This window comes from Cricetulus griseus, chromosome 5 (assembly GCF_003668045.3).
Source record: "Cricetulus griseus strain 17A/GY chromosome 5, alternate assembly CriGri-PICRH-1.0, whole genome shotgun sequence".
Lineage (NCBI taxonomy): Eukaryota > Metazoa > Chordata > Mammalia > Rodentia > Cricetidae > Cricetulus > Cricetulus griseus.
Window position 1 is genome coordinate 141,398,305 of NC_048598.1, and position 14,765 is coordinate 141,413,069.

At 35.8% G+C, this 14,765-nt stretch overlaps 1 pseudogene; it reads left to right on the forward strand.

Annotated features, from left to right (window-relative positions):
* The first annotated feature begins 292 nt into the window (after positions 1–292).
* On the forward strand, positions 293–773 carry LOC118238814 (annotated as a pseudogene).
* The last annotated feature ends 13,992 nt before the right edge of the window (positions 774–14,765 follow it).

Genomic DNA, 14,765 nt, shown 5'->3' on the forward strand with positions numbered 1-14,765 from the left:
AAACAAGTTTTTAGTTTTGAAGGCCAGAAACATAGGAAATTCTAGTAATTAGCCTTCCCTAGGCACCCCCATATGACCTATTATCAAAGTTATTCTTTTAGTTCCTTGTTTAATTGCTAAAATATTAATGATGCTACTAATCTATTTTAATCATAAGTAAAAATAAGTTAAGTGTCCAATTTGTAAACCACAAAAAAAACCTTTAACTATAAACTTCACTGCTCATGATTTCTCCCAGTAGCCCTTGCACTTCCTCTTCCTGTAAGTGACTTGAGGTAACTAACCTGTGAAGATGGTTCCGTACTCTCTGGACCCACCCAGAAAACCCTACACAATCATGCAAGTCAAGAGGTTCAAATCTCTGGGTTCACTTTAAAAATACCCATGAAACTGCCCAGGCCATCAAGGGTATGCATATCTGAAAAGCCATCAAATACCTGAAAGATGTCACATTGAAGAAGCAATGTGTGCCATTCCGGCGATACAATGGAGAAGTTGGCAGCACGGTGCGCCCAGGCCAAACAGTGGGGCTGGACACAGGGTCGGTGGCCAAAAGATAGTGCTGAATTTTTGCTGCACATGCTTAAAAATGCAGAGAGTAATACTGAGCTTAAGTGTCTAGAATTCACCCATACATGAGCTCCTCCTGCCACATCGAGATGATCCTCACGGAAAAGGATCAGAATTTTCCAAAGCCAGAAGAGGAGATTGCACAGAAGAAAAAGATATCCCAGAAGAAACTGAAGAAACAAAAACTTATGGCACAGGAATAAATTCAGCAGAAAATAAAAAGTAAAAAAAAAAAATATTCACTGAACCTAATTGAAATCATAAATATGTGTACATATATATGTATATCCGGTAGTTAAATAACATAAGTGAAAGTAAGAAATGGTGATCTAGATTTACAACCTAACTTCGGCTTGCCTGGCAGAACAAAAACAATCAGAGAACAACAGAAGCAGTGCCTCACTTCCTTCCCAGGGTTTGCAAAGGAAAGTTGAAATTGGCTTCAATCTGAGCACGTGGGAGGATATGTTTACCATTAAACACTGAGATGTGAAGAATATCCTGTAAGGTGTAGGGTATCACTAGTATGACTTAGCAGTATCATGTTGATCACATGTAAGTCCAATGATGGACTTACTTTAATAATGAAATACAATTCATTTACAGAGCAATTGCATTTAACATAAACTCTGACTGTGACCTTGCCACAACAGAGAGATCAAATCATTTTAGGTTTGAGAAATTAAATATAGCACAGAAGCAACAGCTTTAAGTATAATAAGAATATATGGAATAAATAAGAAAATAGAGTTGAAAAGATTAAAACAGAAGTGTTTAGGTTTCTGATACAAGAGTTTGTACTTTCATGGTTTGCTTATTTATTAGAAAAGGAATATAAGTGCAGTGTAGGAACTTCTCAAGGCATCATGTGTATTTTAAAGATTCAGGTCTTTCTCCCATCCAATAAATTATTAACATAAAAATCTTCTCATAATAAAACGTGAAAAAGTCTTAAGAAAGAAACCGTGTGCCCTGATTTGCATTCTAAAGCTTTAAAGAACACAAAGCATTCACATTCAACAATAATGAAGAAGAAACATCATTTTCTACAATGGTTATTTATAAACGGCTTGTAGTGCCTTATTTGGGAGCATGTGTTCTTGCTAACCTTTAATCATTTGTTCTCACTTTGAAAGGGCAAAAGCATCCATATTTTTGAAAATTAAGGTATAAAATACAAAATAAAGTTAATAAATGCTTCATGCAGTATGAGTTAGTAAAATGAAGGATGAAGTTATCATGAAGTGTGTTCTTCTGGTTCAATGTGTTGAATGTGTAGAAAAGAGATTTTCATTCTGAATTGAATATATTCACAACCAAAAGTGAGGATAATGAGAATATTGTCTTATATCCAGAATCTAGGGAAATTATAGAAAAAATTATATTTTAAAAAACTTTTAACAAGTGTCATATCCAAATATACATATGATAAAGCTAATGAAAAATTATACAAGGAACACAAGAAGCTAGCCACCGAAACACCACACAATGATATTAAAAAGTGGGGTGCAGAACTAAATAGAGAATTCTCAAGAGAGGAATCTGAAATGGCTGAAAGACTCTTAAGAAAGTGCTCAAAATCCTTGTCCTAGAGAAACGTAACTCAAAACAACTCTGAGATAGCATCTTACATAGGCCAGAATGGCTAAATTCAAAAATACCAATGACAATCTATGCTAGAGAGGATGTGGAGAAAAAGGAACACTCCTCCATTGCTGGTGGGGGTGCAAACTTGTAAGACCACTTTGGAAATCAGTATGGCAGTTGATCAGAAAAATGAGAATCAGTATACCTCAAGATCCAGCAATTCCTCTCTTGGGTATATACCCAAATAAAGCATGTTCATAAAATAAGGACATATGTTCAACCATGTTCATAGCAGCATTGTTTGTAATAGCCAGAACCTGGAAGCAACCTAGATGCCCCTTAACTGAAGAATGGTTAGAGAAAATGGTACGAAGAAAGGAGTACTACTCAGCAGAAAAAAAAAAAAAAGCAATGGAATCTTGAAATTCCCAGGCAAATGTATGGAACTAGAAGAAACCACCCTGAGTGAGGTAACCAAGTCACAAAAAGACAAACATGGTATGTACTCACTCATATATGAATTTTAGATGTAGAGCAAAGAATTACTAGCCTACAATCCTCTTCACCAAAGAAACTAGGAAACAAGAAGAACTCTAAGAGAAAAATGCATGGACCCCAGAGAATGGGAAGAGGCAGGATCTCCTGAGCTAATTGGGAGCATGATGTTAGAGGACAGGGAGCTTCCAGAATGAGAGGAGGAGCAGAGGAAGGGAGAGGAGGAAATGGAGGAGCAGAAATGTTGAGTTGGGGGAATGATAGAAGAAAGTGGGATGAGAGATACCATATCAGAGGGAGCCATTGTAGGTTCACGGAGAGATCTGGCACTAGGGGATTTCCAGTGATCTTCAAGGATGACACAAAATGACAATCTAGGCAATGGAGAGGATAACCAAAATTCCCTTCCCCTATAATGAAACTGATGACTACTTTTTATGCTATCCTAGAGCCCTCCTCCAGTGGCTGATGGAAGGCAAACATCCACAGATATACACTGAACTGAACTCTGAAACCTAGTTGCAGGGAGGGAATAATGAAGATCAAAAGGGTAGGTACCAGGCTGGTGAATCCCACAGAATCAGCTGGCCTGACATGGGGGAGCACATGGACCCCAGAATGCTGTCTGGGAGGCCAGCACAGGACTGAATCAGACCCCTGAACATGGATGTCAATGAGCAGGCCTCTGCACTCTAGGGGGCCCCTGGAAGTGTATTAGTATTTTTCCCTTGTGTAAGAAGAGACTTTGAGAGCCCATCACACCTGAAGAGATTCACTATTGGCCTGGACACATGGGGGAGGGCCTAGGCCCGGCCCAGGATGATGTGGTGGACTTTGGGGAGCCCCATCGAGGGCCCTACCCTGCCTGGGGAGTGGAGGGTGGATTGGGTGGTGCATAGATGTGAGTTTGGGGGGAGGGTTAGGGGAGGGGAGGGAGAAGGGATTGACATGTGAAGCAAGCTTGTTCTTAATTTGAACTAAAAAAATTAATTACAAAAATAAAAAAATAAAAAAGGTCAATATACAAGATTGAAATGGTGTTTTAAAGTTAGTTAAGAGCATAGTTAGAGATAAAAATATTAGTAGACAATAACAAAAACTTAACAAAATATGTTGAGAAAAGAACTGTCAGATTGAATTACATTTGCATTTTAATATGACATTCTGGCTTAGCTTGCTTTAGATGTGAATGCAGTAAGCAATTTTAAGTTCATCTGTAGTGTACAGATGTCAATGTTTCATATGCCACAAGGAGCCTTCTTCTTCATTTATCAACACAGTTCAGAAAACTTATTCTATTTATTTACATAAATACAGAAAACTGTTGGCTAAATGAAGACTATTTCTAGAATATGCAAGTTACTGAAAAGCCAGGATGTTGTGAAGAACATATTTATATAATGAATAATATCACTTCACTTTTATTTTTACTTGAGTCTTCTAAGTGGGTTAAGTGTCTACCCACATACAGAAGATCTCTTCCATGTGTACCAGAGTAATAGGAGAGAGTTGACTTGAGCAAGAAGGAATATAACATTAAAACACTTCTATTTATAACCCATAGCAAAGATAAATCTGAAGCTGAATCCATTGAAAATATAAAACCTGAATATAAAGGAACAACTGAGAAGCTGTTTGCAGCAAAGAATGGTGCATAGGAATATGCTTCAGTGTGTTAACTGAATTCTTCTTAGTCATGATTGGAGTTCTATTTTCTTGTGGATATGTGAAACATATTTGGATAAAACTAACTTTTCCATAGATATATGTCCTTTTCATTTTATGTTTTACATTATTTTATTTTTGTGCACATAAACCCATGATCACCCATAGATATCATTAAAATAATCATTAACTATGGTCCAAATATAATTCATTCATAATTTATTTTACATCCAAGTAACTACTTAATTTTATGACAATTTTTCTCTTACAGAATATGAGTTAAAAATCACAACATACTCATTATCTCTTTAAATAATAACTATTGATTATTATTATTATTATTATTATTATTATTATTATTATTATTATTATTTGAAACAGGGTTTCCCTGTGTAGCTTTGGAGTTTCTTCTGGAACTAGCTCTTGGGACCAGGTTGGTTCTGAATTCACAAAGATTTGCTTGCCTCTGTCTCCCAATTTTCTGGGATAAAAGGCATGTGCCATCACCTCCTAGCTTAAGTAGTTTTAAATTTTATTTATTTTTGGGTTTGTGTATGGACATGTATGTAAGGCTACACTTGTGTGTCTGAAGAGGGTGTCCCATACCAGTAGCTGAAGTTGAAGGTGGCTCAAAACCATCCCATGCAAGCACAAGTAGTGAACTTGAGTCCATTATCATATTCACAATATTACAAAGAATGTGCATTACACAGAAGCAGGATATTCACATAAGGGAAATAATTTTGCCTTTTAGAAATTTTTGTGGTGCACTGCTATTGAACATGTTTTTAACATGTTTTATTTACTGAAAATCAAATGTCTGTAGTTTATACAAAAATCACCTGTCAGTAATAGAAAAGTATTGGTAAATATTAAACACCTTAAATAGTATTATGTTTTAAAGGTACTTAAATAATTGCAACTTGAATCCAGTGGCCCAAATGAAATTCATAATCAAGAATATGGTGCTTTGGTCCATTGCTTTAATCCTTATATTGTTAATATCCACATTAAACACCTTAAATAGTATTATGTTTTAAAAGTACTTAAATACTTGCAACTTGAATCCAGTGGCCCAAATGAAATTCATAATTAAGTATATGGTGCTTTGGTCCATTGCTTTAATCCTTATATTGTTAATATCCACCTTTTGGTATCATTATATTTCAAATGAAACAAATATTGAATATAATGTTCTGATGTGAGAGATATAGAGAAGATTAGTGGCTCTACAGTGAGAAAAAAATCTTCACAAATAATACTTTTATTTAATAACTTATTGTCATCATTAATAAATAGGAAATTGATATGAATAGAGAAGATTCAAATTTAGCAAACTAACTGGTATTTCTATAATGGTTTTCTTTGTGAACTTGTGTTTTTTTTTTCTGTATATGTAAGACTTTTTTAAGTTGTGAAATTAACAGATTTTACTCTGAAGAAGTTCTCAGATCAAACAATTTATTAAAAGGCTACATTTCTATTTAGAAATTTAAAACACATAGCATTTGTTTATTAATGGAAAGATACTTTCTATTTGTTGAATATTGATTGACTCATACACGGTATTTGAGAAGACTGTAGTTTCTTGTACTTTTTAATACCGGTAAATATTTCAAGTGATTATCATATTTGTATATAGATTTATATAATGAGTACAAATTTGAGAATGAAGAAATAGAAGGTTGAAATTAAATAAAACAATAATCTTCCTTTTTCAAATTGAAACAAGTCTAAACTTGCAGAAATTACTCATATTTACAAACACATGTTTTTCATTGTATGAGGCCTATACTATATTATTTCAATATTCCATGTAGTTCTTTTATGAGCATTAGAAAAACTAACCCTGTAATATTGAAATGCAACATGTAGCATATTCTTAAAAGATATATAATTCTTAAATAATTTTGCCTGATGATATTTATCAGAATTTAATTCAAGAAGAAAAGCATTGTGCTCTGAAGCAGACGAAGAGATCATAGATTCACAGATTGATTTGGAACATCCTTCTACAAATGAACACCATCAAAGCTTAAATAGACAGAGAAATATTTGAGAATACAAATTTTCTTTACAATCTTTGAGTTGAGAATAGAGAGAAAGATTTAAGGTTACAGGAACTTGCTTGCTGTTCTTGCAAAGGAATTGTTTAGTTTCCAACACCCAAATCTTGTGGTTGGGTGCTCATAACTGCTTGTATTCCAGCTACAGGAGAATTTAGGTCACTTTCCATTTTTCACATACACCCAGACCCCCTCACCCCACACATTCAATTAAATATAAAATAAGTCTTTCAATAGTTTTAATACAAAAACTATTTAATTTAATACAATTAACAAGGTTTTTAGTAAATTATTTATTTAGAATATAATAATATTAATTACTTTTAAAATTATGCTTTGGGAATTTCCAAAGTTGTTATCACATATCATATGTATAGTCTTGTGGGAAAAAATTATATAAGAACAAAACTACAATTTGCATGAAGTTTCCTTCCAACTAGTTCCTTGTATATGTCATTTTCTCATTTCTCTTAAAACTCCCAGTAGTAAAATTCTCACATGCTTCAGTTACCAACACAGTTAGTGAAGAATATGTGTAAAACAATTACTCTTAATGTTCTATGAATGGAACATTGATCTTTGAGTCACCAAGGAAAACAGATAATTGGGTTCATATAACTTAATTGGCTTTAAAGTTGATATCAAATGCATGAGCCAATGCTTTTAATAAGTACTATATGAAGCTGAGTTTTAAATTTTAATTTTTTATGTTTTAAAATTCCATCTTGGTAGATAACACACTCTTAATCTTTTGTGTCCAAACCGTACTTCTGCCATTTCCTGCACAAGTTAAAATTATACACCCTCTGTGTTTAAAACAGCTAAAATAGTCACTGTTTGTTAGGGTTTTTATTTAAACATTAATGATATTCAATAACTGAATAAATAAGAACAACCTGAATTTCTCTGGTGTACTTGTCACCTAAAAATTACAGAATTAACTTTCTTTCCTTCTTTGTGTCTCACTGTGTAATGCAGGCTGACCTCACACTTTCTACAAGGATAACAAATATGAACTAATGTGCATGGCATTAAGAATTAGCACATTTTAATACATTTTATTTAAATTATAAGTGATATTATTTTACATATCAATTCTAGTTCCCTCTCCCTCACATGCCACCCACCAGACACCCCACAATCTATCCTGCATCCATTCCCTAGGGAGGGTGAGGCATTCTATGAGGAATCATCAAAATCTGTCAAGTCATTAGGGGCAGGGCCTAGGTCCTCTCCTGTGTATCTGGGCTAAGAGAGTATACCTCCATGGGAAATGGGCTCCTGAAGTCCATTCATGCATTACGGATACACCCTGGTTCCACTGCCAGAGGCCCCATACACATCCCAGTGCTCCTAGATGACACCCACATTCAAGGGGCATGCATTGGTTCCATCTTGGTTCCCCAGCTGTCAGACTGTGGTCCATGATTTCCCACTTTCTCAAGGCAGCTATTTCTGCAGGTTTTCTCATCATGGTCTTGACCCCTATGTTGGTCACTCCTCCCTCTCTGCAGCTGGATTACAGTAGTTGGGCTAGGTGCTTAGCTGTGGATCTCTGAATCTGCTTCCATAAACTACTGGATGAAGGTTCTAAGATTACATTTAAGGTAGTCATCATTCTCATTATAGGGGAAAGGCATTTAAAGTAACCTCTCCACTGTTGCTTAGGTTCATCATTGAGGTCATCCTGTGGATCTCTGTACAATTACTTAGTGCATGATTTCTCTTTAAACCTATAAATAGTGGCTCCCTTTATTGATGTGTCTCCTTTCTTGTTCTCCTTTATTCTTCTCCCCATTCAATCTTCCTGATCCCTCATGTTCCATTCCCCCCTCTTTCTCCTACCTCCCTCCCATGATGCTCCCAATTTGTTCAGAGGTTCTTGTCTTTCCAACTTCACTGGGGGACAGTATATGCCTCTCTTGCAGTCCTCCTCGCTTCCTTGCTTCTCTGGAGGTGTGGATTGTAGGCAGGTAATACCTTGCTCTATGTCTCACTCCAAACATGAGTGAGTTTGTCTTTCTGTGACTGGGTTACATCACTCAGGATGGTTTCTTCTAGCTCCATCCATTTGCATGCAAATTTGAATATTCTATTGTTTTTTCCTCCATTGGGTAAATGTACCAGCTTTTCTGTATCCATTCTTTGGTTGAGGGTCATCTAGGATGCTTCCATGTTCTGACTATTACAAATAGTGCTGCTATGAAAATATTTGAACAGATATACTTGTAATATGAATGTGCATCCTATGGGTATATGCCTAAGAGTGGGACTGCTAGATCTTGAGGTAGACTGAATCCCATTTTTCGGAGAAACCACCACAGTGTTTTGCAAAGTGGCTGCACAAGTTTGCACTCCCACCAGGAATGGAGAAGCTTTCCCCTTTCTCCACATCCTCTTAAGCATGAACTGTCTTTGGTGTTTTTGATTTTAGCCGTTCTAACAGGTGAAAGTTGGTAACACAGAATTGTTTTGATTTGTGATTCCCTGATGGCTAAGGATGTTGAGCAATTTCTCAAGTGTCTTTCAGCCATTTTAGATTTCTCTATTGAGAATTCTCTGTTTAGTTCTGTACCCCAATTTTAATTGGATTAGGTGGTATTTTGGTGGCTAGTTGCTTGAGTTCTTTGTATATTTCGGAGAAAAGCCCTCTGTCAGATGTGGCCTTGGTGACTATCTTTTCCCATTCTGTAGTTTGATGTTTAGTCCTGTTGACTATCTCTTTTGCCTTGCAGAAGCTTCTCAGTTTCAGGATATCCCACTTATTAATTGTCAATCTCACAGTCTGTGCTACTAGCATTATGTTCAGTAAGTAGTCTCCTGTTCCAGTTCATTCCATGGTCACCCCTACTTTCTCTTCTAAGAGATTCAGTGTGGCTGGATTAATATGGAGGCCTTTGGTACATTTGGACTTAAGTTTTGTGCATGGTGATAGATACTGTTCTATTTGCAATTGTCTACTTATCCACATCCAGTTATGCTACCACCATTTGTTGAAGACGCTTTCTTTTTCCCATTGTATAACTTTGTTCAGAGGCTCTTGTCTTTCCAACTTCACTGGGGGACAGTGTATGCATCTCTTGCAGTCCTCCTTGCTTCCTTGCTTCTCTGGAGGTGTGGATTGTAGGCAGGTGCTTTGTCAAAGATCAGTTGTTCATAGCTGTTTTCATTATTCTAGCTCTATAGTACAGCTTGAAGTCAAGGATGATTATGCCTCCTGAAGTTCCTTTATTGTTCAGGGTTGTTTGGACTATTCTCAGTCTTTAATTTTTTCCATATAAAGCTGAGTATTGTAGTTTCAAGGTATGTGAATAATTGTGCTGTGATTTTGATATGAATTGCAGTGAATCTGTAGATTGCTTTTGGCAAGGTTATCATTTTTACTATGTTGATCCTGCCTATCCAAGAGGATGGAAGATCTTTCCATTTTCTGTTTTTTTTACTTTAATTTCTTTCTTTAATGACTCAAAGTTCTTGTCCTACAGGTCTTTCACCTATTTGGTTAGAGTTATCCCAAGATACTGTATGTTGTTTGTGGCTATTGTAAAGGGTAATGTTTCTCTGATTTCTTTCTCAGCCCCTATGTTGTCTATATGTAGTACAATTACTGAATTTTTAGTTAATGTTGATTCCTGCCACCTTGCTGAAGAGATGTCAAGAAATAATTAAATTGAGAACTAACTGAAATCAATAAAGTAGAAACAAAGAAAACAATAAAAGAATTAATGAAATAAGAGTTGGTTCTTTCAAAAAGTGAACATGATAGACAAGCCTTTATCCAAATTTACCAAACAATAGAGAGTTAACATGCAAATTAATAAAATCAAAAATGAAAAGGTATACAAAGCAACAGACACTGGGGAAATCCAGAGAATCATCAGGTCATACTTTGAAAACCAATACTTCACAAAATTGGAAAATTTAAGGAAAATGGACAATTTTCTGAATAGATACCACTTACCAAAATTAAACCAAGAAGATAGGCAACTTAAATAGAACTATACCCCTAATGAAATAGAATCCGCCATCAAAAGTCTCCCAAACAATAAAAACTCCCAGGACCAGATTGTTTTAGGGCAGAATTCTTCCACAAATTCAAAGAAGAGCTAATACCAATACTCGTGAAATTGTTCCACACAATAGAAGTAGAATGGTCATTACCAAACTCTTTTTACTAAGCTACCATTACCTTGGTACCCAAACCACACAAAGACACAATTAAGTTAGAGAATGACAGATCAGTCTCCCTCATGATCATAGATGCAAAAATACTCAATAAAATACTGGCAAATGGAATCCAAGAACACATTAGAAAATCATCCACCATGATCATGTAGGCTTCATCCCAGGGATACAAGGATGGTTCAACATTAAAAAAAAATCTATTAATGTAATCCACCACATAAACAATCTAAAAAAAAAAAACCCAATGATCATCTCACTAGATGCTGTATAAGTCTTCAAAAAAATTCAACACCCTTTATGATAAAGTTCTTGGAGAGTTTGTGTATAACAGTGACATACATAAACATAATAAAGGCAATATACAGAAAACCTACAGCCAACATCAAAATAAATGGAGAGAAACTAAAATTCATCTAAAATGAGGAACAAGACAGGGTAGTTTACTCTCTATATCTCTTCATTATTATACTTGAATTTCTTGCTAGAGCAATAAGGCAACAAATGGAGATCAAGGGGATGCAAATTGGAAAGGAAGAATTCAAAGTGTCACTATTTGTAGATGATATGATAGTTTATGTAAGTGACTCGAAGAATTCTTCTAGGTGTTACTTGGCCTTTTTTCTCACTGCTCTTAATATTATTTCTTTACTCTGTATGTTTGGTGTTTTGATTATTATTTGGCCATGGGACTTTTTTTTTTTTTTGGTCCAGTCTATTTGGTGTTTGGAAAGCATCTTGTACTTTTACAGTAATGTCTTCCTTCAGATTGGGAAAGTTTTCTTCTATGATTTTGTTGAGTATGTTTTTGGCACCTTTGAGCTGGACTTGTTCTTTATCTATGGCTATTATTCTTAGATTTATTCTTTTCACATTGTCCCATAGTTCCTGGTTAATTTGTGTTAAGGATTTGTTGGATTTAAGATTTTCTTTGGTCAATGAATCTGTTTCTTCTATTTTATCTTCAACACCTGAGATTCTTTCTTACATCTCTTATATTCTCTTGGTTATGCTTGCATCTGTAGTTCCCTGATTGTTTACCCAGCTTTTCTATATCCAGCATTCCCTCAGGTTGTGTTTTTTTATTATCTCTATTTCAGCGTTCAGGTCTTGAACTGTTCGAATTTTTTCCTTAATCTCTAATATCGTCAGTAATATCATCAATTAGTATGTCGAACTTCATGAAACTCAAAAATTTCCGTAAGCCAAAGGACACCAACGTTCAGGCAAAGCAGTATTCTATAAAATGGGATAAGATTTTTGATAACCCCATATCTAATACAGGAGTAATATATTCAAACATAAAAACTAAGATATATAAGAATTATATAATATAAAATATATAAAGAACTAAGAAATTAGAATCGCAAAAACATATAATCCAGTTTTAAAATGGGGCTCAGATCTAAACAGAGAATTCTCAGTAGCAGAAAATCAATGGCTGAAAAACACTTACATAATTTTTCAACATCTTTAGCCATCAGGAGAATACAACTGAAAACTACTCCTAGGTTCTCTCTTACAACTGTCAAAATGGCTAAGACCAATAATCCAAGTGACAGATCATGATAGCGGAAAAACTACTAAGACATAAATACACACAAAACATCCTTAAAAACACAACACATGGGTTCCACTGACCTGATCCATAATGAGGTGAGTGACCCTCTGTTCTTACCCAAGTCCCTTACAAAGCCCCATTCACCCAGATCTCCCCAGGCCTGTGCCTGCTTAGGGTAGACACACCCAGGCAGGGAGGAGCTCCCTGAGTCTGGAAACACCCCACTCTTCCTTCCCATTCCACCGACCTGATCCATAATGAGGTGAGTGACCCTCTGCTCTTACCCAACTCCTGTCCAAAACCACATTCAACCCAATCTTTCTGGTACTGCACCAGCTTGGAGTAGACCAGCCCAGGCAGGGAGGAACTCCCTGAGTCTGGAAACACCCAACTCTTCATTCCCTTCTGCCGATGTGACCCCTATGGAGGCCTAACTACTTCAGAGTGAGGAGACTACCAGGAGAGGCAAGGCCATCCAGAGCTGTGGACATTGAATCCCTGGCCCAGACACACCACTGGGTCACAATAGGAGATAGAGAGACCCCACCTGAACCCACTGGAAGAAGATATGGGAAGAAGAAAGTATAAGAACCCACTGACAACAGAAAGACCAATATGACACCACCAGAATCTAGGGACTCCACACCAGCAAGATCTGAAAAGTCCAACACAGAGCATGAAGAAGAGATGGACCTCAAAAATTATTTCAGCAAGATGATACAGATCTTTAAAGAGGAAACAAGAAGATCCCTTAAAGAAACAGAAGAAAAAGCAAGCAAAAAATTACACAAAATGGAGGAAAAGACAAGCCAAAAATTTCAAGAAATAAACAAATCTCTTAAAGTATCTAAAGTAACCCAAGAAAAAAACAACCAAACAAGTGAAGGAAGCTCTTGAAACTGTTCAAAGCATGAAAGCTGAAATTGACACAATAAAGAAAACCAAGAATGAGGCGATGCTGGAAATGGAAAGGCTGGATAAATGATAAGGAACTAAAGATGTGAGTATAACTAATAGAATTCTAGAGATGGAAGAAAGAATCTCGGTTATTGAAGACTCGCTAGAGGATATACATTCATCAACCAAAGAAAACCTCAAGTCAAACAAATCCCCAAAACAAGATATCCAGGAAATATGGGACACTGTGAAAAGACCAAACCTACAAATAATAGATATAGAAGGTGAAGAAACACTGCTCAAAGGTACAGAAAACATATTCAACAAAATCATAGAAGAAAACTTCCCCAACCTACAGAAGGATATGCCTATGAAATACAAGAAGCTTACAAAACACCAAACAGACTGGACCACAAAAAGAAGTCGCCTTGACACATAATAATCAAAACACCAAATCTACAGAATAAAGAGAAAATATTAAGAGCAGCAAAGGAAAAAGGCCAAGTAACATATAAAGGAAAACCAATCAGAATCACACCCGACTTCTCAATGGAAACTCTGACAGCCAGACTACTGTACCCAGCAAAACTTTCAATCACTAGAGATGGAGAAAACAATTTATTCCATGAGAAAAACAAATTTAAACAATACATATCTACAAATCCAGCACTACAGAAGTTTCTGGAAGGAAAACTCCAACCAAAGAACATAACAAAACTCAAAAATACACAGGCAATAGATAATCTAATTTACCAAACACAAAAAGAAACAGTAGGGCTAAATCCACACACAATGACACCACCAACAATAAATCAAAAACAAACAAGAACCAACAAACAATGGACATTAATATCCCTAAATGTCAATGGTCTAAACTTACCCATAAAAAGATATAGGATAACAGAATGGATACAAGACAGAAACAATCCTTCTGCTGTTTACAAGAAACACACCTCAACTTCAAAGACAGGCATTACCTCAGAATAAAAGTTTGGGAAAAGATTTTCCAATCAAATGGGCCCAAGAAACAAACTGGTATAGCAATCCTAATATCCAACACATTAGACATCAAACTAAAATCAATCAAAAGAGATGTAGAAGGGCATTTCACACTCATCACAGGAAAAGTCCATCAAGATGAAGTCTCAATCTGAACATTTATGCCCCAAAAACAAAGGCATTCACATTTGTAAAAGAAAAATTACTAAAGCTCCAATCACACATAAAACCACACACACTTATATTAGGAGATTTCAACAACCCCCTTACACCAGAAGATAGGACTGCCAGACAGAAACTTAACAAAGAAACAAAGGATCTGACAGAACTTATGACCCAATTGGGTTTAACAGATATCTATAGAACATTCCATCCAAACACAAAAGAATATACCTTCTTCTCAGTGCCACATGGAACTTTCTCTAAAATTTACCACATAGTTGGCAACAAAGCAAACCTCCATAGTTACAAAAGAATTGAAATAACCCCCTGTTTCTTATCAGAACACCATGCATTAAAGCTAGAATTCAACAGCAATACGAATTGCAGAAAACCTACATACTCGTGGAAATTGAATAACACCCAATTGCACCATTCCTGAGTTTAGGAAGACATAAAAGAAGAAATTAAAGATATCCTAGAATTTAATGAGAATGTAGACACAACATACACAAATTTATGGGACACTCTGAAAGAAGTGCCAAGAGGGAAGTTGATAGTACTAAGTGCCCACAAGAAGAAAC